This window comes from Triticum aestivum, chromosome 4A, assembly GCF_018294505.1.
Source record: "Triticum aestivum cultivar Chinese Spring chromosome 4A, IWGSC CS RefSeq v2.1, whole genome shotgun sequence".
NCBI lineage: Eukaryota > Viridiplantae > Streptophyta > Magnoliopsida > Poales > Poaceae > Triticum > Triticum aestivum.
Window position 1 is genome coordinate 311956469 of NC_057803.1, and position 22751 is coordinate 311979219.

Consider the following 22751-nt stretch of genomic DNA (forward strand, 5'->3'; position numbering starts at 1 on the left):
AAGCAAAATAGGCCTTTAGTTTCCGCTATCTCCATGATGCTCTTTCATTATGCACACATCCATCCTATAACATCAACAATCAGAACCAAGTAGTTATTTGAGATCATCAACATTGACATGCACAACCAACAAACCAAGGTACATGAAACTATGTTGTGTTCAATTTTGCCCAAGTTTACACATGTACACAGTTATAGGACAAATCGACCCAGTCTTGCTTTCCTATAAGATTTGCATGCAGATTAAGCTGGTATATGCAGAACCTATCTCATGTACCTAGCTATAGAAAACTTAATGAGATTGAGCTTTACACAGCAACACACATGCACACATCGAGAAGGAAACTGAAAAAAGTACAAAAGAGTCGTTCTTCATTGTATTTGGTTAGGATCCAAGCAGGGCCGGATAGCGGCCGCCCTCCACGCCAATTACAGAAAGGCCCTCCACACAAATACACTCAGGTGCCTTAGAAAAACTCTCCTTTAATTAGAGGGTTTCTTGGCTTTTTCTTGAACAACCACCAATTAGCAATTTCACCTAATCTCCTTTAATACTTGTTTTCTTAAACGCCCTCTTTTAAATTTATGCGGCAAGCATTGCATTATGAATCTCATTAATTTCCCACAAGTTAATTAGCCCGAATTTCGTCTAATTAGTCCACATAGGATGCACTGCATCATTCTTTTTTCCTTCCTTCTAGTATAATTAGCGCCCACGTAGTATGGATATTCCTTCCTTCCTATTTTAATTGGCCCACCATATTTCTTTCCTTCCCAGAACTCATTGCCCACTAATTTTCTTCCTTCCTTCTTTCTTCGTTTCCTTTTAATTAGCCCACATAGTATGGATGTATATATCTTTTCTTCCCTGGACTCATTTTCCTTTCTTCCTTAGCCGACTTATTGAGCTGGTTGATAAAGTGTAACTCTAAGACGTATATATGTTGGTGCTTTCAGTTGTAAGGGGGCGAGGTGGTACTATTGAATAAGAAAAGTAAACATCTTGAGTACACATGGTATGGTTTGAGAGATCGTGAGTTCAATTCCTGACGCAAGTAAATGTCCCTTTTTGCCAAAATATCCGACCAGGCCCACCTTGGCCCATGCGGAGATGCACAAAATAAGCTATGTGCGGCCCATGCGGGGAATTTTGGTTGAGACGGACGGACGGAACGAAGACCGACAAAAATTAGGGAGTAACCAATTTGTACCGCCTCGCGTATATATTTTATATTTATAAACTGGAAGCGTAAATTCACGAAAAGAAGCGTATTGTGATGGTGAACCCATGAGTCAATCCGTGCTTTATTATTAGGGAAAGACTAGCACATATGTTTGTGCGTTGCAACGGGGATAATACTTATCTCTCTCCCTCCATCTCTCCCTCGGTGTTGATGCTTTCGATCTTCTTGAGCAAGTGTATAGTGTTAGAGCTTGATGCTCCTCTAGAAGGCAGCACTCATATTGTTGTAAATAAATCAATGTAAATAATTAAGGAGCGAAGTCATACAAATTCAACCAAAATGTTACAAAATAATTTAAACCAATATGATATTTATTTTTCTTTGTGTCTCGAGAATCCAGTGATTTGTTATACATGGAGCAGAGTACAAAATGTGCCCCCAAAATGATAAATAAAGTTACGATCAGAATTTCTAGAGATTAAATTTAACTTTCTACATCTCTTAATTATCGACCCAAGTCAAAATCAAGCTCTCCAAAGTTGCTCTCACCAGTAATCTGCACAAACATGTGCCCATTGTGCTCTCAAATAAATTCCACAATATCATTTGTACACGTATGTCCATCTTATAGTTCGTATAATCCTCTTATAGTCATGTTTTACAGCTTGAGGCTAACAATTCTTTCAACCTAACATCTTCTATATGCCCCTTATGTTGTATATTGTGCTACTGTAAATTTTCTCTGAAAATGTAATGCATTCCACTTTCACATGGTTCGTTTAGCTATCGCAGATGGCCCAATATGGTTGATTTATTTTATTAGCACCTAGAAGTACACTAAGTCATGAAAATCAACAATGTTCTTAATCGAAGAAGAATTGAAGAGCTAAGTACTAAATTACTAACCTTCAGATTCTCTGTGCCCATAGCATCACTGTATGACCTCCAAAGAAGTAAGGAGTTAGCTTACAGGAGGCACGCCACGGCCATCAGGTGCAGCACATACACCACCTCATACCAAGCATACGCCACCGGCATGGATGCTCATGCAATCAGACCATGAACATACTCTGAACATTTATCTCAGCCTTATCTCTAAACATAGGTGTAACCCATCCTACCTCAGCATTGTGTCGTCCTCGTTAGCACAAATAAATCAGACTTTATTTCTCAGATCACCGCATGCAACATCACGCATGATGAATCAATCAAAAAACACCATCTGAAAACCAAAGCAAAACATTGTAGGATTGTATAATAACTTTCTTTCACGAATTCTAGCTGGCATGTACTCTTCTAAAGCCTGGAGAAGATTAACAATGCTAACAGTCAAATAGAACAGGAGTAAGAGAGGAGATAGAGCAGACCGTGCAACTACACACGCAAAGAGAGGACGACAGTTCCTGCTTGAGAGTTGCGGCTTGGCATGTTCCCCTCAGATCAAGTCAATGATACATGCAAGCGATCGGCTACATCTCACTCGAGGATTCGTTTGACAGAGGCGGAAGCACCAGGCAAGTAGGACGCTGAGGCGTTCACTCCGGCGACACCGACACTGACAATGTGATCCAATCGGCGCAGGCAATTTGATCCGATTGGCGGAGTTAAAGGTATGAATTGGCCGCGAGTTTCCTTGGACCTCTGTGCCACTCTGCTGCTCTCTATACTGCCTTTCTCCCTACACATGTTTGTTTTTGTATGTCCTTTCTGTCTCTTGATAAGCCCTTCCATCAAATTTATATATGCATCAGACTGCAATTCTGTGGCCGGTGTATTCGTCGTTCCACCGCTGCGCTAGCAACTTGAACGCCGGCACATCCGGAAGCGGCACTGAACACGCCAGGATCTACACAATGGCCTTCGTTTTCCCCTGGTTTGGTTGGCTGCGCTAGGCCCAACAGCAGAAGCATCACCGCGTCTCTCCTCAAAATTCGCAGGAACCTTGGGTCGACCTCGAGTACGGATTCCCTGCCGGCGCCATGCTACGTGAGGCCCAGCTGCAGCAGTCGCTCCGCATGGCCCTCGTCGAGATCGTTGGCGGTGAGCAATACGGATTCCCGGCCGGCGCCATGGTACATGAGGCGGCGAGCCTCGGGTCGGCAGCTTTGCACCCGACAGATCTTTAGGTTTATCGATTTGTTCCGATTCGATTCTCGAGATGCTATCTGAGGAAATCGAGAGGATTAATTCATCTTTATGGCGATGGCGATTGGATTGGTTCTCAGGGTCCGTATGATTCTATTCATGAGTCGGCAGGAACACGCTATGAACGAACAGACAAGAGTGGTGGGTTGGATGTAATGGGCTAACTCCATTGGCCCAAATAGATCAATAAAATAGGACTGCGGGTTTATTTTAAGGAAAAAACATAAGAAGCTATTAATTATTACCACCTCGCCTATATGTCTAAATTCAAACTGAAAGCGTAAATTTACGAGAAGAAACGTATTGTGAAGGTGAACCCGGAGACTCAATCCGTGCTTTATTATTAGGGAAAGACTAGCAAAAATGCCCGTGCATTGCAACGGGAGAAAAAATGTCACGACCCTAACTCGATAATTATTCCCTCTCATCCCACACACGATCAAAAATCTATCCTCGGCCAAAAATCTATCTTACTGGCCTATTCATTTAATTAAATCAAGACTCGTGCAAACTCGAGACTCTGAATATTCAGGATGCGGAATGGAGTGCAGAGTGGAAATCCTAGAATAGAAGTACAACTGTACATGAGGAGGGACATGAACAACCTCGTTCGCAGAATGGCCTTCATGGCGAACTGACCCAAAGATGATGATGTAGATCTTGCAGATGGTCGTCCACCGTAGGTCCAGTACTTCATCATCCACAACCACCGCAAGCACTGGCCACACACCCTACTTTGAAATGTTGCGCGCTACTGTTTGCCACGCTGCTAGCCCCGTCGCCTCCAGCCACCATTGTTGTCGCCACCATCCGGAAGCTTGATTTTGGCACTGCCCAGTTAATCATGCCCATACTGCAGCTCCTAGATCTTTGGGTCTAAATGTGATGGCGATATGCATCAAGGTGATCCCCTGCTTGTTGCTTTAGTGAACTCGGTAGGCTTGGCATAGGGTATGCAATTTATTGCCCAACCACATCTCATACTGGGAACATGATGAGCCCCAAATTATTTCTATCTCGGAATAGATATATCGATGCAAAATAGAACTCTGCTGTAACGCCCACGATGCGACTATATCTCCCACATGCCGAAGCACGACTTAGAGGCATAATCGCATTGTAAGCAATGTCGCAAGTGGGGTAATCTTCACACAACCCATGTAATGGATAAGGTAAAGAGGTACATAGTTGGCTTACACTCGCCACATCACACAATAGCATGAATATCATTACATTCATCCAGATACAATCAAGGTCCGACTACGGAACCAAAATAAAGACAACCCCAAAATGCAACAATGTCCCCGATCGCCCCAACTGGGCACCACTACTGATCGTCCGGAAAGGAAACGTAGTATCGTCCTGAGTCCACATCAAACTCCCACTTGAGCTCAGTCGAATCTCCTGGAGCGGTATCATCGGTCCCTGCATCTGGTTTGAAGTAATCTGTGAGTCACGGGGACTCAACAATCTCACACCCTCGTGATCAAGACTATTTAAGCTTATAGGTAGGTTAAAGGTATGAGGTGGAGCTGCGGCAAGCACTAGCATATATGGTGGCTAATATACGCAAATGAGAGCGAGAAGAGAAGGCAAAGGCATGATCGATGTACTATGATCAAGAAGTGATCCTAGAACAACCTATGTTCAAACATAACATGATACCGTGTTCTCTTCCCTGACTCCGCCGAAACGAGACCATCACGGCCACACACTCTGTTGATTCATTTTAATTAAGTTAAGTTTAAGGTTTTCTACAATAGGACATTAACAAATTCCCACCAGCCCATAACCGCGGGCACGGCTTTCGAAAGTTCAAATCCCTGCAGGGGTGTCTCAACTTAGCCCATCACAAGCTCTCACGATCAACGAAGGATATTCCTTCTCCCAAGACAATCCGATCAGACTCGGAATCCTGGTTACAAGACAACTCGACAATGGTAAAACAAGTCCAGCAAGACCATCCGCTATGCCGACAAATCCCGATAGGAGCTGCACATATCTCGTTCTCAGGACACACCAGATAAGCTAAGCGTACTAACCCAAGTTGCCAAGGGACGGCCCCGCACGGTGCTCTAGGTTGGACCAACACTCAGAGGAGCACTGGCCCGGAGGTTTAAAATAAAGATAACCCTTGAGTCCGCGAAACCCAAGGGAAAAAGGCTAGGTGGCAAATGGTAAAACCAAGGTTGGGCCTTGCTGGAGGAGTTTTATTCAAGGCAAACTGTCAAGGGGTTCCCATTATAACCCAACCGTGTAAGGAACGCAAAATCAAGGAACATAACACCGGTATGACAGAAACTAAGGCGGCAAGAGTGGAACAAAACACCAGGCATAAGGCCGAGCCTTCCACCCTTTACCAAGTATATAGATGCATTAAAATAGACAAGATATAATAATGATATCCCAACAATAAACATGTTCCAACAAGGAACAAACTCCAATCTTCACCTGCAACTAGCAACGCTATAAGAGGGGCTGAGCAAAGTGGTAACATAGCCAAAAAACGGTTTGCTAGGACAAGGTGGGTTAGAGGCTCATGGAAATATGGGAGGCATGATATAACAAGTGGTAGGTATCGCAACATAGGCATAGCAAAAGAGAGAGCAACTAGCAAGCAAAGATAGAAGTGATTTCGAGGGTATGGTCATCTTGCCTGCAAAGTTCTCCGAGTTGACGTTAGCTTGATCCTTGTAAGCGTACTCAACGGGTTCCTCGATCACGTACTCGTCTACCGGCTCTACCCAAGGCAAGAACACAAGCAAATGGAGACACAATCAACCACATGCAATGCACAAGCAACATGATGCAAAACATGGCATGATATGCGGGGTGCGATATGCGATGCATATGCATGTTTCGGAAAGGAAAGATTGAACCTGGCCTCAACTTGGAAAACAAAGAGTGCCACTGGAAAGATGAGTTGATTTCGGTCGAAATCGATATAAAGACCATCGGAATCGAATGCACGGTTTGCAAATGACAAGCAAAACAAATATGGCACCGGACTGCGATTAACAGCACGAGGCCATCTAAATGCATCAAGAAAGATGAGCTACTGCACTCTAACATGACAACAAGGCACATGGCAGGGATCCACTCAAAATGCTTGACAAAAGATGAACATTGAGCTACGGCTAAATCACACAATAGCAGGTTCAAACAAGTATGGCAAAAGTGCAAAAGATAACAGGTTACAGACTTAGTGAAATTAAGAAGGCAAGATTTAACATCAGGAAGCAATGCTTAGAGCAAGATAACTACATGCTACAGGAACATATCATGGCAAAGCAAGGCATGGCATGAAGCTACTCAAAGCATACAACAAAAGTCCCTTACTGACCATAAGCCAAAAAGGATCAGAAGATATGATGGCACCCATGTGAACATAGCAACTTTCGTTAACAGATTCAGACTTAGTAGAAAACTGGAACATGGCAAAACAGATTCACGTAGGCATGTTTACGAGCTCGATGCACTCAACACAAGGCATTGCATGACAAACTAATCATACACCCAGCAAGTAGACATGGCATAGAAGCTAAACATGGCAAGAACAACCTCATAGCATGCATGGATCAACTACAACATCCTCGGCAAAATTGCTTAACATGTAAACAATCTGCCAGGAACATTTTATAGCAAAAGTAGAGCAAGATTGAGCCAAGCTAGGGTGCTCCATAATTGCAAACAAAGACATGGATGGAAAGAGCACAATAATATCTACAAAACATCCTTACTGATCATGCTCAAAAGAGGCATGGATCACTCTGTAACAACATGAATACATGGCATAAAAAATATTATCAGGGCAATGACTTAGAATATTTCTAAGTCCCTGAAATCAGCAACATTACGAGAGCTACTTTGCATGCTTGTGCTAGTCACCACAAAGATCACAAAAATACATGGCATACACTCCTGTAAAGATGGCATGGCATACTTCAAAACACATGTAGAGCTCATACTCATATGCAGCACACATTAATCATGGCAAAAATGACAAATGTTCAATTACTGATAAGAATCTGAAACTAACATTACATAGCACTCTTGCAACAACATTTAGGGCATCAAGATGAGCTCAAATGAACATGGTGCAATGGAATGAAATGAAGTGCTCATCGAGACGAACAATTTGATATGCTACATGCCCAAAACGGAGCCACGGATGCAAAGTTATGATGCGATGAAGTATGCTCAAACTTTCTGTGACTTAGGGAAAATCAACCTCTCTCAGAAAGTCAATGGGACGGAGCGGTGCAGGATGACGAGATCCGGGGCGGAGGGAGATGTTTGGTTGGAGGGATGGGTGGATCTGATCCCGATCCACCAGATCTGGCCGGACCGAACTCCGACGAGGTGGGTCTTCTCCGGCGAGGCGAGGTGACGGCTCCGGCGAGGCGAGGACGAAGCGAATGGGGCTGGAGGAAAGCGAGGTGACAGCAAGGAAGGACGGCGGTGGGACGGCGCTTGCACCGGCGACGAGGTGGCGGTGATATGGCGGCGGTCGCGAGCGAGGTCCGGCGAAGGGTGAGTGGCAATGGGGAAAGCACCTAGCGGCGGCGGGGGGCCTCGGGTGGCGCACGGGCGCGGCGTCGGCGGGACGGGCCACGCGGGCCGGCGGCGGCGCGCGGTGGAGAGAGGAGAGCGCGACAGGTGGCGGGCGCCGGTTGGCTGCGGCGGCGGGGGAGGGTGACATGTCGCCTCCCGGTTGGCCGGGGCGACGTGGCAGCGGGGTGGACGCATCCGCCGACGGGCGGACATGTCCGGCGGCGTGGAGGGAGGTGAGATCTAGGGTTTCGTCCGTGAATTTTCGGTGAGAGCCACATATATATATAGGTAGAGGGAGCTAGGAGACTCCAAATTGAGCACGGTTTTCGGCCACGCGATCATGATCGAATGACCGAGAAGATGGAGGGGGTTTAGGTGGGTTTTGGGCCATTTTGGAGGAGTGTTGGGCTGCAACACACACAAGGCCTTTACGGTCCCTCGGTTAACCGTTGGAGTATCAAACGAAGTCCAAATGGTACGAAACTTGACAGGCGGTCTACCGGTAATAAACCAAGGCCGCTTGGCAAGTCTCAGTCCAATCCGAGAACGTTTAACACCCGCACACGAAAATAGGTAGAAAGGGACACCGGATGACATAGGAGCGCTGGAATGCAAAACGGACAACAGGGAAAATGCTCGGATGTATGAGACGAACATGTATGCAAATGCGATGCACATGATGACATGATAAAAAATGCATGACACGCAAGCAAATGACAAGGCAACAACAGCGAATAACTGGAAGACACCTGGCGCATCGGTCTCGGGGCGTTACACAGGCGTCTTTGAGGAGCGGCTCTTCAAGCCATCAGATGCGCCACCTCTCTCAAGCATGACTCAGCCTCGGGAAGAGCTCCCCCAGCCTCCGGCCGTGGGAGCCCCGATCTGTGGACCAACCTCCGGAGCTCGGCTGCTCTTGGCGTTCGAGCCCCAGGAGGAATGCTGGACTAAGGAATTCAAGGATTACTTGACGCACGGGACATTGATGGAGAAGGAAGAGGAGGCGGAGCGCGTGGCCCGGCAAGCCACGGCATACTGTATCCAAGACGGCGAGTTATATAGGAAGCGACCTAATGATGTCACACTACGCTGCATATCTAGCGACCAAGGAAGGGAGTTGCTGATTAACATACACGGTAGGGACTACGAACACCACTCGTCGTCACAGACCCTCGTCGGCAAGGTGTTCCGCAGTGGATTCTACTGGCCTACAGCACTCAACGACGCAGCCGAGCTGGTGAAGTCTTGCGAAGCTTGCCAATTCCACGCCAAACAAATCCATCAACCAACTCAGGGCCTTTAAACTATCCCGCTCACATGGCCATTCGCGGTCTGGGGGCTGGATATCCTAGGCCCGTTCCCTCGGGCGCCAGGGGGCTACCGTTACCTCTACGTCGCCATCAACAAGTTCACCAAGTGGGTGGAAGTGGAAGCCGTCTGTACCATCCCAGCCGGCTCTGCTGTCAAGTTCATCAAGGGCCTCGTGAGCTGCTTCGGGGTCCCCAACCGCATCATCACAGATAACGATTCGCAGTTTACTAGCAACCTCTTCAAAACCTACTGTGCTAACCTTGGAACGCAGATCTGCTACGCTTCGGTGGCCCACCCCAGGAGCAATGGTCAGGCCGAACGTGCTAATGCAGAGGTCCTGAGGGGCCTCAAGACCAGGACCTTCAAAAAGAAGCTGGAGGCATGCGGTAGGGGCTGGCATGACGAGCTCCAGTCCATACTATGGTCCATTCGGACCACCGCCACCAAGCCAACGGGAGAGACTCCATTCTTCCTCGTCTACGGAGCCGAAGCGGTCCTCCCTCATGAGGTCAAGCATCGCCCCGCATGGGTCCTGGCGTTCGATGAAACACAGCAGGACGCCACGCGGCGGATGGATCTCGTGTTGGTGGAGGAACGTCGCCGCGAAGCTGCGCTACGGGCGGCGAGGTACCAGCAAGCACTGCGGCGATACCACTGCCGCAACATCCGCTCCAGGACACTCGAGACGGGAGACCTAGCCTTGAGGCGGGTCCTCTCCAGGGAAGGGCTGCATAAGCTTTCACCAATGTGGGAGGGCCCATTCAAGGTCGTCCACATCTCCAGGCCTGGCATCGTGCGCCTGAAGACACAAGACGGAGTATCAGTCCAAAATGCCTAGAACATCCAGCACCTTCGGAAGTTTTACCTATAAAGCAAGGCCCAGAGCCTGTGAAGCAAGGCCCAGAGCCTGTGAAGAAGGCCCGGTGCCTGTGAAGAATCACCGCCCCTGACACTCTCACGTAATAATGAGTTGGGGCTGTACACGCCCCGGAGTCTCAGGGGTGCCGGCCTCAGGCCCTGGGGCTCCCGCCCACGCCTAGTGGCAGCACTTAGCTCCGCGCTGATGAGAATAATTGAAGACTAGATTAGGTGCCGGACGCGGCTTTTCATTTGCTTTCCGTATTTGGCTTCCTTTTCCTTACTCGAAATTTGCTTTTGGCATTCTTTGCTGAGTTGACTCCCTCGCCTCTCGCTGCGTTTCTCCGGCTCGGGTTAGCTCATGTTCTCTCTCTTGCATGCCTCGCGAGGGGGCTGGGCAGGTGCCCTCGCGAGCATTTTCTCCCTTCTCTTCCTTCTCGCGAGCCGCCCTCGTTCGAGACCAAAAGCTAGCGTGCCCCTCCTAGTCCATGCCCCTCGGGTACCGCGATACAAGGCGCCAGGTCGGGGCCAGGGAGAACGCCAAATCTTTTAACGCACTTCCTAACGAGCTTTTGCAGTTCCCGAGCAAATGCAGGCCACCAAGGCAAGATGGACGCGAGGAAATGAGCGCCTCGTGAGGAAGAGGGTGTCTCGGATATACCAGGTTAAGTTATCTTTGCACGAAATGACGACACAACACGCATGGTGCCACAACCAAGGAACCATAGTTCGATACACACCCCCTGGCCCCAAACTGGTTACATTCTTGATGCAGGAAAAAGAGTAAAACAAAAGTAGCGTTGCGGCAATCTGCGGAGGCAGACCCCTAGCGGCACCCCGAGCCTAGCCGGATCCTTCGTCGCGCTTCACGGAGGCGCGGCGACGAGATGACCCACTGCCGCTTTCAAAGCGGGCGCGGCGGATGGTCGTGGCCACTGCTGCTAGAGCTGTCACCGGAGGAAGAGTCGCCGTATTTGGACAAGACGCAACCGCTCCCAAGGGCAGGCTCGCCCTCATCCTCGTCGCGACCGTCCCTGAGACCATGCACCTCCTCACCATCGTTCGCCTCGGGGCAGCACCCAGCGCGGCGACCATCTTCCCCAAACACCCTCACGTAGAGGGTTGATTCGCCGTCGTACTTGAAGTGGAGGGCGCACCGCCGGCCCAAGCCGTGTGCGCGGGCGATCGTCTGCCAACCGCGGGCCAGTGCTACATTGCCCACGGTGGAAGTCGCGACCGCAACCCAAGAGGCCTTGCTGCAGCAACCATCCTCCTGCAGCCAGAGTCCGCCTGGACCAGAGGCCGACAGCTCGTTGGCGAATAAGCACTGAAGGTGGAGCCAGTTGCCAGCCGGATTCTCCGACCAGACAACAAACTCCGGCGACACCTCCACCGCGTGGAAACGCGGACGGGGGGGGGGGCGCCACCAAAGCACGCCTCCCCTCGTCAGCTGGATCGCCATGGCTGCGGCGACCCCCTCCGCGTGCTGTGGCGCTGCTCCGACAATGGGTCGCGCCACGGGACGTGGCGTGCTTGCGTGGACGGCCATGTCCACGCTTGGGCGCCGGCGAGTCGGGCCCATCGCGAGGGGCCTTTCCCTTCTCAGCGGCGGAGAACTTCCTTCGTGGTGCCATCGGTGGCGCAGCGAGCAACGGAGCGAGGAAGAAGACGGGGGCAAGGCAGGAAGAGATGAGCAACGGGGGCTCCGCCACCCTCCCAATTTATAGCAAGAGAAGGCCAACTGGCACCTCGCACGATCGTAGGTAATGATGGTTTTCCTTTCATGTCGCAGGGACTCGTCAAGTCGTGCAGTTGCCAAGGCAGCATGGGGAAGTGGAGACGCCGCGTCCAATCAACCACCACGCGTCAACCGAGGCCGTAGGCTTTTGGGGCCCGCGGTGCTCCGTACTTGACCCTTGGCTTCGCGCGAAGCCAAGCCCGAGCGCACCTTGGGCCTGGGGGCTACTGTCGGCGTCCTGGGAATGGGGGTCCCCAGGCTTGCCTGCCTGCGGCCCACAGCATGGCCAAGCTAGCAGGCCATACGGCCCACCTTCATCAACAAGGCATCCAAGACCCTCACGAGGGGCCAAGCCTCGCGAGGGGGACGACACAAGACCTCCTCTGGAGTGGCCTAGTCAGGCAGGCTCACGAGGAGCAGAGATATCAAGGCAAGGCGAACCTCACGAGGCTCTCATGACGTGAGCCATGACGATCAACACCAGGCGGGCGCCAGCGTGCACAGCGTCCTCGTTTCCTCTTTGGTGCTAAGGGAACCAGCGCAGGCGACGAGTACCGAGGCATCAGGCAAAGGTTGCCATTTTGGTGCAACAAGACCGAGACCAGAAGGACGGCAAGACGGAGGTCATCGTGGAGCCCAAGACGGCGTCACCACCAGAGCCTTTGGCAGGTGAAGACCACTTTTGTCAGGATAGCTTGTACTAGTTGTCCTCCTTCCAATTTGCCCACCATTGTTGGCTCCCTTCCCTCTCAAGATTTGGGAAGAGGACTAGGGCCTCTATAAGTAGAACTAGCCACCACCATAGGTAGTGGACGACAAGATCTTAGATCACTCTCACCCACACAAGTTAGCCAAGCACAAGAACACCTCAACCTCAGGAGGCTGTTCTTCCCATTGTATTGTTCATCATCAACCCAAGAGGCAATCCACCACCACCACACTGGAGTAGGGTATTACACCACAACGGTGGCCCGAACCAGTATAAATCTTGCGTCTTTCCGTGTTGCGAGTCCATCGAGTTCGTCCGTGAGATCTTAGCGATCTAGGGCATAGATCGGTGGAAGGAAAAGGCTTCGCGCGCACCCCAGTGTTCGAACCTTAAGGGTTTGCCAGAACCCCACATCCGAGAGTGTTGGATTGCGAAATGGACAATGGTGAAAATGATCGGGTGCATGAGACGAACACGAATGCAAATGAGATGCACATGATGACATGAGATCGAATGCATGACATGAACAAAATGCAAAACAAAGACAAAAACCCAACCACGGAGGAAATATCATATCGCGTAGCCGGAAATGGTAAGAGTCGGAGTTACAATTATGGAAAGTTACATCTGGGGTGTTACAACACTCCACAACTACAAGAGGATCTCATCCTGAGATCTAGGGCTAGAAGAACTTCGAATATTCGGAATGGAGGTGATCCTCGCATTCCCAGGTGGCTTCTCGGTCAAAATGGTGCGACCACTTAACTTTCAGGAATTTGATTGACTTGTTGCGAGTTTTGCGCTCGGTTCTTCAAGAATGGCAATGAGATGCTCATGATAAGACAAATATTCTTGGAGATCAATCTCTTCGAAGTTGACAGTGCCCTTAGGCGTCTTGAAGCAGTTGCGAAGTTGTGACACTTGAAACACATCGTGCACAATTGCGAAGTTGGACGGAAGCTCGAGTTGATAGGCGAGGTTGCCTCTTTTGCCAATGATCTTGAAAGGACCCACTTATCTCGGGGCAAACTTCCCTTTGATATCGAAGCATCGAAAGCCAAGTCACGGTGCTTGCTATCATAGTAACTCTTCTAGCGCGATTGCGGGGCTTTGAGATTTTTGCGGATGACTTTACACATTTCTTCAGCTTCTGTGATCAAGTCATTGCCATGAAGTTGACGTTCACTAGTCTCGGGCCAATTGAGAGGAGTATGGCACTTTCTGCCATAAAGAATTTTGAATGGGGCCTTGCCCGAACTTGCTTGGAAGCTATTGTTGTAGGAGAACTCGGCATATGGGAGGCAATCTTCCCACTTCATACCGAAAGAGATGACACAAGCCCTAAGCATGTCTTGGAGGATATGATGACTCGCTCGACTTGGCCAGTTGTTTCAGGATGGAAAGCCGTGCTGAAGCGAATGTTGGTGCCCATGGCCTTATGGAAGGAATCCCAGAACTTAGAAGTGAAAATGCTTCCACGGTCTAAAGAGATCAATTGCAGAATACCATGCAGCGAGACAATTCTGGAGGTGTATAGCTCTGCCAACTGAGCTGCCGTGATAGATTCTTTGATTGGAAGGAAATGAACCACTTTTGTAAGCTTGTTAATGACAATGAAAATAGCATCATTCCCATGCTTGTACTTGGGGAATCCAGTGACAAAGTCCATTTCAATATGATCAAACTTCCATTCTGGAATAGCAAGAGGTTGGAGGAGACCAGCTAGTCGTTGGTGTTCTGCTTTCACCCTTCGACAGACATCACATTCATTCACGAATTGAGCAATATCTCGCTTCATTCGAGTCCACCAATACGACTGCTTGAGGTCATGGTACATCTTCAAACTGCCTGGATGAATGGAAAGGAGAGAGTTGTGCGCTTCGTTCATTATGACCTTCGTTAGATCACCTTTAGGAACCGCAATCCTGTCTTCGAATAATAAGGTGTCCTTGTCATCAATGTGATAGCACTTGTATTTGGGTAGACCCTTGGCAATACCACGTTTCACCTTCTTTACCATGGTGTCAAGGATTTGTGCCACATGAATTTGGTCTTCCAAAGTAGGAGTGACTTGAAGGTTGGCAAGAAAACCTTGAGGAATAACTTGGAAGTTGAGCTTTTGGAAAGCTTCACAAAGATTCGGTTGGAATGGCTTGAGAATTAAGCTGTTACAATAAGCCTTGCTGCTCAAAGCATCTGCAATCACATTGGCTTGCCGGGAGTATATTCAATACTTGTATTGTACTCTTGAATCATTTTGACCCAACGAGTTTGCCTGAGTTTGAGGTTGGGTTGAGTGAAGATATATTTGAGGCTCTTGTGATCGGTGGAAATGTCCACTTGCCTTCCCAACAAGAGATGTCTGCATGTTATTAATGCATGGACAACTGCCGCCAACTCAAGATCGTGGGTGGGGTAGCTCCTTTCGTTGGGCTTCAACTGACAGAGGTATAAGCCACAACTTTCTTCTCTTGCATTAACACGGCACCGAGATCTTGCAATGAGGCATCACAAAAAACTTCGAATGGCTTGGATTTATCAGGAGTTAAGATAGGAGCTGAGACTAGCTTCTCTTTGAGAGTGTTGAAAGCAATGTCACACTCAAGAGTCCAGACATACTTGACATGCTTCTGGAGGAGGTTGGAAAGAGGCTTTGCAATCTTTGAGAAATTCTCAATGAACCTTCGGCAACAGCTTGCAAGCCCAAGGAAACTGCGGAGCTGCTTGACATTCTGAGGAGGCTCCCAATTCACAATTGCAGATACCTTCTCCAGATTAACAACAATGCCCTTGGCGGAGATGATATGGCCAAGGTAAAGAACTTCATCAAGCCAAAACTCACATTTGGAAAACTTGGCGTTGAATTGATACTCTCTGAGCTTGTCGAGCACCAATCGCAAATGCTTGGCATGATCCTTCTTATTCTTGGAGAACACCAACATATCATCAAGATACACCAGGACGAATTCATTTGTGTAGGTGTTGAAGATGAAGTTCATCATTCGCGAGAATGTTGGAGGAGCATTGACAAGGCCAAAAGACATGACAGTATATTCATAAGAACCAAAGCTTGTTCTGAATGTTGTCTTGGGGATATCTTCTTCACGAATGCGAATCTGATGATAACCCATACAGAGGTCAGGCTTGGAAAACACTTTTGTACCTTTAAGTTGCTCGAATAGCTCATTGATGTTGGGAAGTGGGTACTTGTTCTTGATTGTCTTCTTGTTTAATGGATGGTAATCAACGCAAAGTCGGTCTGTGCCATCCTTCTTCCGGACAAAAAGAACACCACAACCCCACGGAGATGAACTCGACCTGATCAAATTCAGACGCTCTTGTTCATTGAGCTGTTTCTTCAATTCCTTCAGCTCCTTTGGTCCAATCTTGTATGGATGCTTGCAAACAAGTTCAGTACCAGGCTCAAGATTGATAATGAATTCAACTGGCCGGTGAGGAGGCATACCCGGAAGCTCTTCTGGAAGGACATCTTGGTACTCACAAACAAGTAGAATATGAGAGATTGCATCTAACTCGCCCTTCTCATTGAGAGAGAACAACCCAATGGTCTCATCCCGAGCGGCATAGATGATCACATCATCAGAAGAGTGTGGCAATTGAATCTCCCTGGCAACACAACCAAGTTGAGCCTTGTGCTTAGCAAGCCGGTCCATCCCGAGAATTAGATCAATATTAGAGTCGCCAAGAACCATTGGAGAAGACAAAAATTTATAGTTGCCCATCTTGATGGAAACATCTGGAGCCATCATTTTGGTATTCATGAACAAACCCAGAGAGGAAACCGCTATCGGCTTAGGCAGATCAACAATATGCAAATTGTGCATGGGTGCAAAAGGTCTTGATATGAATGAAATAGATGCACCAGTATCAAATAAGACATTTGCAGGAATATCATTAACTGGAAGATTACCCATGATCACTTTTGAAGAATCCTCTACTTGAGTTGCGTTCATCATGTTCACCCTTGCAGACTTGGGATTATGCTTGACCACTGCACTGCTTGAGGACCTCATAGGAGGAGGAGGCGGAAGGCGCCTTTGGTTGAAGCACTTGTTCGATAGTGGCCTTTTTGCTGACACTTGTTGCAAGTAACTTCTGAGAGCGAACGGTGATAGGGAGGAGCACTCGCCCTTGGAGCTTGAGTCTAAGACTTGTTCTGATAGTCCGGGTTGGGTGGGTGGGAAGATCCATGGACACCTTTGTTCTTCTATTGGTAGGGCTGACGAAACAGAGGGGGCGGAGGAAGCCAGAACTTCTAGTGCTTAGCTGCCACTTGTGAGGAAGAAGAAGACTGAACTGCATCCCTGATTCTCTTCTTTGAAGCCTCACACTTGAGCTAAGCACCTTCTTGCTTGAGGTCCATGTTATAGAGTTGATCGAACTTAGTAGGCTCAAGAAGCACGAGAGCTAACTGCAGATCCTCTGTGAGGCCACATCTGAAGTGACAGATCATGCTCTTTTCATCAGGAACGTCCTGCCTTGCAAAGTGAGCAAGTTTCTGAAACTAGGTGTTGTCTTGGTAAACGGACATGCTTCCTTGCTTGAGACTGCGGAATCCCTCACGCTTGCTCTCAACAACACTTGTAGGAATGTGGTGAGCTTTGAAATCCCGGCATAAATCATCCTAGGTAATCACTCGACCTCCTCTAGAATCTTTGTATTATTGATACCAATCAGCAGCTTGGTCCTTGAGCTGAAAGGAAGCGAACTTGATGTAGTCCTCAGGCCTGACATTGCTACATTCAAAATGCTTGCTGATGTCCATGAGCCAATCATCGACGTCTGTGGCCTCGACACAGTTGCTGAAAGATTTTGGCTGATTTGCAAGGAACCGATTGAGGGTAGCAAACTAAGGTTGATTGTTGAATTGCCCTTGACCTTGATTTACTTGGTTGCCTTGGCCTTGTTTGCGTTCTTGCAAGAGTTGCAAAAGCATCTGGGTGTTGGCGTTGGTGGCTGCTATGACAGCTTGCCATGCCTTCAGAGGCAGAGGAGGAGGTGGAGGGTTCGCATGTTCCCCATCATTGTGTTGTGGATTCAGACGCGTTGGAGGAGCCATCCTGAAGAGGTGACATCCGTTAGAACCATGATAGATAGATAGACAAGCTGAATCAACAGATAGAAATTGCAACATATAGTCTTCACAATAAACATCCGAACAAAGATTGAATGAATGAGTTCCAAAGTTAACAATACATGACCATTAAGGTGAGAAGCCATTTAGATAAAGGTTGATGAATGAAACAACAAGGTATGACTGGAACAAATAAGTGGTAAGGATTACCCAATCACAAACCACATATCTATCGGAAGAATAAACTAGAGCTACTTGAATTCCCACCTATAAACTCCCAAAACTTTCTGGTTATGCAATCTAGTGTTGGGGATACAGGGAGGCAAAATATATATCACACAACTAACAAGCCCTACGCTCCAACTGTATCCATCCGTCAACACATAACCAAGAAAACTCCAGAAATCATGTACCTCAACCTTCGAAAAGCATCTGTTATACGAGCTATGGGAATACTCCCAAACTGCCTCCCGAGTACTGGGTGGCGTCGAGGTTATCTCACCACTAGCTGCATAAAAGAGATTTTTTATGTCGGCGAAATCAGGTATTCCAGAACTGCAACGATAAAATTGTGACGACAACACCTTGGATCTCAACTCCCTGGGACACTGCCACAACCCCTAAATGTCAGGAGGCACCAAGAATTATGTTCTCGTCACAAGAATATCGGAACGATCCCCAGATACCCGTGTGATCCTAATTTTTTTGTGAAATTTGAGGAGAGGAAAGTCAAAACATCTATGTCAGAAGGCCTCACGAGAGCGACGAAGGGGACTGAGGAGTAAAAAGAATCCTACTCTCTGATATATATAATCCTAATACTGAAAACATTTTTGTTCTAGACTCAACAACGTCAGCGATTCGATCAAGCAAGGGTTCCTAAGTCGGGGATGGCTCTGATTACCAACTTGAAACGCCCATGATGCGGCTATATCTCCCACGTGTCAAGGCACGACTTAGAGGCATCACCGCATTGTGGTTTTGTCACAAGAAGGGTCATCTTCACACAATTCCAAGTAAGGAACAAGAAAAGGGATAAATAGAGTTGACTTACAATCGCCACGTCACACAAATAGCAAATAATTCATACATCATTCAGAGTACACTCATAGTCCGACTACGGACAACCAAATGAAAAGAAGATAAACCCAACTACTAGATACCCAATCATCCCAACTGGGCTCCACTACTGATCATCACGAAAAGACAGGTAGTAACGGCCCAGTTCCTCGTTGAACTCCTACTTGAGTTCGGTAGCATCATGTAACACCCACGATGTGGCTATATCTCCCACGTGTCGAGGCACGACTTAGAGGCATAACCGCATGGTGGTTTTGTCGCAAGAGGGGTAATCTTCACACAATCCCATGTACTGAATAAGAAACGGATAAAGAGTTGGCTTACAATCGCCACTTCACACGAATAACAAGTTAAACATACATCATCCAAGGTAAAATCAAGGTCCGACTACGGAACCAAAATAAAAGAAGACAACCCCAAATTCTAGATCCCCGATCGTCCCAACTGGGCTCCACTACTGATCATCAGGAAACGAAACATAGTAACGACCAAGGTCCTTGTCGAACTCCCACTTGAGTTCGGCAGCGTCACCTGCACTGGTATCATCGGCACCTGCAACTGTTTGGAAGTATCCATGAGTCACGAGGAGTCAGCAATATCGACTATTTAAGCTTATGGGTAGGATAAGGTAATGAGGTGGAGCTGCAGCAAGCGCCTAAGCAAAATATGGTGGCTAACATACACAAAGAAGAGTCAGATGAGAAGCTACGCAAAGTTGGGCCAATTATTTGGTTGAGTTTTAAAGAGAAATCACCATGTGAATTCCCTTGATTTAAATGGATCGAAGATCCATGCAATTTATTTGGTTGAGTTTTAAAAATTAAATGACATGCTGGAATGATTAAATGATGCAATGCAAAAAACAAATAAAACAACCGGGGACAACGGAAAACATGGAAGGCATCTGTAGCGTCGGTCTTGGGGCGTCACACATCACCTGCACTGGTATCATCGGCACCTGCAACTGTTTTGGAAGTATCCATGAGTCACGAGGACTCAGCAATCTCAAAACCCGCGAGATCAGGACCATTTAAGCTTATGGGTAGGATGTGGTAATGAGGTGGAGTTGCAGCAAGCGCTAAGCAAATATGGTGGCTAGCATACGAAAATAAGAGTAAGATGAGAAGCTACGCAACGGTCATGAAGCTAGAAGTGTTCAAGAAGTGATCCTGAACTACTTATGTTCAAACATAACCCAAACCGTGTTCACTTCTCGGACTCCGCCGAAAAGAGACCATCGCGGCTACACACGCGGTTGATTCATTTTAATTAAGTCAAGTGTCAAGTTCTCTACAACCGGATATTAACAAATTTCCATCTGCCACATATCTGCGGGCACGGTTCTCGAAAGTTTATACCCCGCAGGGGTGTCCCATCTTAGCCCATCACAAGCTCTGATGATCAACGAAGGATATTCCTTCTCCCGGAAAGACCCGATCAGTCTCGGAATCCCGATTAAATAATGACGACCCTCTGGTTTGCAACTCCCTAGGGAAAAGTTTAGGTTGTTGTTAGGCAAATGTTAAAACCAAGGTTGGGCCTTGCTGGAGGAGTTTTTGTCGGCATTCTGGGAACGGGGGTCCCCAGACTTGCCTGCCTGCGGCTTGCGGCGTGGCTCGAGGAGGGGCCCAACACGGCCCATCTTCATCAACACAGACCCAAGACCCTCGCGAGGGGCCAAGCCTCGCGGGGCGGATGACATAGAGCTTCCCCAGGCACGGCCTCATCAGGCTGGCTCGCGAGGAGGCGGAGAGATCAAGGCGGGGTACCTCACGAGGTGCCCATGACGCAAGCCATGATGACCAAGGGCGCTAGGCGGGCGCCAGCCCGCGCAGTGTCCTCCTTTCCTCTTTGGTGCAAAGGGAGCAAGCGCAGGCGAGAGCATCAAGTAAAGGCACCCGTTTCGGTGCAACGAGACCAAGACCAGTCCAACGGCAGGGAGGAAGTCATTGTGGAGCCCAAGCCAGCGTCACCACCAGAGCCTTTGGCAGGCGAGGACCAACTTTAGTCAGGATAAGTGTACCAGATGTTCCCCTTCAAAATGGCCAATTGTTGGCGCCCTTCCCGCTCAATATTTGGGAAGAGGCCCAGGGCCTTTGCCTATAAATAGGACTAGCCACCCCCAGGGTAGGGGGGCAATCAAGAAGGGAGAATCTAGAAGCCAAGAGAGAAACTAGCTAGGATCGGATCGAGTAGCATCACACACAGAGAGAGAGAGAAGGGCGACTGAACTCCTCCTAGTAGTTCATCCCCCCAGCCAAGAACAGACCCTCGCGAGGCTGTTCTTCCTTGTATTGCTCATCATCATTAGCCCAAGAGGCAATCCTCCACACCACACACTGGAGTAGGGTATTACACCACAACGGTGGCCCGAACCAGTATAAACCCTGTGTCTCTTGTGCTGTTCTTTCCATAGCTTAGATCTTAGCGAGGCGGAGGGGTGCAGGTAGGTAGAAGGCGAAATCTCCCCGCCCACCCCAGTGTTCGAACCTCAAGGGTCTGCCGGAACCCGAAATCCGACATTTGGCGCGCCAGGTAGGGGTGCGCCGGAATTCGTCTTCCACCATCCCGTTCTCCTCCGACCATCGCGTCCATGTCTGACGCTCGTCGGGCCCGCGCCGAGCGCCGGGCCACTCTCGCTTCCCGCGTCGCCCAGACGGCTCCTGTCGGCGGGCGTCCTCGCCGTTCCCCGTCACCTGCCGTCAATGCTGCCACCGGCCTGGCGGGGAACAAGCAGCAAGCGTCGTCTCAGCATCCGTCCATGCGGCAAGACGGCCGCACCGCTACTCCCTCGCTCACCCCAGTTGGTTCTTCGTCCCGCGCACTCCGCGCACCCATGGAGGCTCGAGCTGCGCTCATCGCGGCAAATGAGCTCCTGCGCTACCGTCCCATCGACGACGTCTACGAAGAATGGCTCGACCATGTCACCGAGCTCGTCCGCGCCGCAGGGGGCTCTCCTGCACCATTTGTTCCGCTGCACCGCACCCCGCCCCGCACGGGCAACGAAGCTCCGGGGGCGCCCCAGCCCCCTCCTCCTCAAGAAGGTGCCATGGCTCCAAGGCGCGTGGCCCCTGGGCGGAACCCGCTCCGTCAGGTGCCAGCGCGGCAAGAGCAGAGCTGCCAAGAAGTCCCTCGCCCGCAAGAAGCTGCCCGGGCGCTCCCTGCTCCAGCACGTCGCGACCATGCTCCTGCTCCCGCACGTCAAGACCCCGCGCTGCTCCCAGCTGCAGCGCGTGGGGACATGCAAGACCAAGCTCTCCGTCACCCAAGGCCTCCCGTGGCCACAGCAGGCTGCCGTGCCTTCACCACCGAGCTACGCAGCGTCGCGTGGCCCGACAAGTTCAAGCCAGACCTGCCTCCTCGTTACGACGGCACGGCCGACCCTGCGGAGTTCCTCCAGCTCTATGAGCTGGGCATCGAAGCTGCCAACGGAGACGAGAAGGTCATGGCGAACTGGTTTCCCATGGCGCTCAAGGACGGGGCCCGCACCTGGCTCCTGAACCTGGCTCCAGGCACGATCTCCTCCTGGGACGAGATGCGCACCCGCTTCATCGCCAACTTCCAAGGTACTCGCGACCGGCCACCCGCCGTGAGCGACATGCGCCGCATCAAGCAACAACCCGGAGAGACCCTGCAGAAGTACATCCAGCGCTTCAACAACGCACGCCTCAAGATTCCCAAGGTGACCGAGGAGGCCATCATCTCAGCCTTCTCCGACGGCGTGCGCGATGTCAAGATGAAGGAGGAGCTGGCGATGCATGAAGACCTGTGCACTTCCTTGGAGTTGTTCAACTTGGCAACCAAGTGCGCCAGGGCTGAGGAAGGGCGTCTCTCCCTCCTCGAGCTGCCTGCCGCAGACCCAGAAGAGAAGAAGCCCAAGGCCAAGGATGTGAAGCGCAAGGGGGCTGCCGTGCTCGCGGCAGAACCAGACACCAAGCGGGGCAGAGATCAGCCCGAATCTTCCAAGGGCAGTCGGTACTGTGTGTACCACGACCTCCACACCCACAACACCAACGAATGTCAAGAGCTCCGAGCCGTGCGAGAAGGAAGGATCGGCCGTCGCCCCGACCACGGTGAC

At 49.5% G+C, this 22751-nt stretch overlaps 1 long non-coding RNA gene across 1 annotated transcript; it reads left to right on the forward strand.

The window, feature by feature from the left end:
- The first annotated feature begins 3838 nt into the window (after positions 1–3838).
- LOC123081991 (uncharacterized) lies at positions 3839–10016 on the forward strand. Its single transcript, XR_006438893.1, has 3 exons — positions 3839–3997; positions 6247–6250; positions 10006–10016. It is a non-coding gene; the product is annotated as an uncharacterized lncRNA (long non-coding RNA).
- The last annotated feature ends 12735 nt before the right edge of the window (positions 10017–22751 follow it).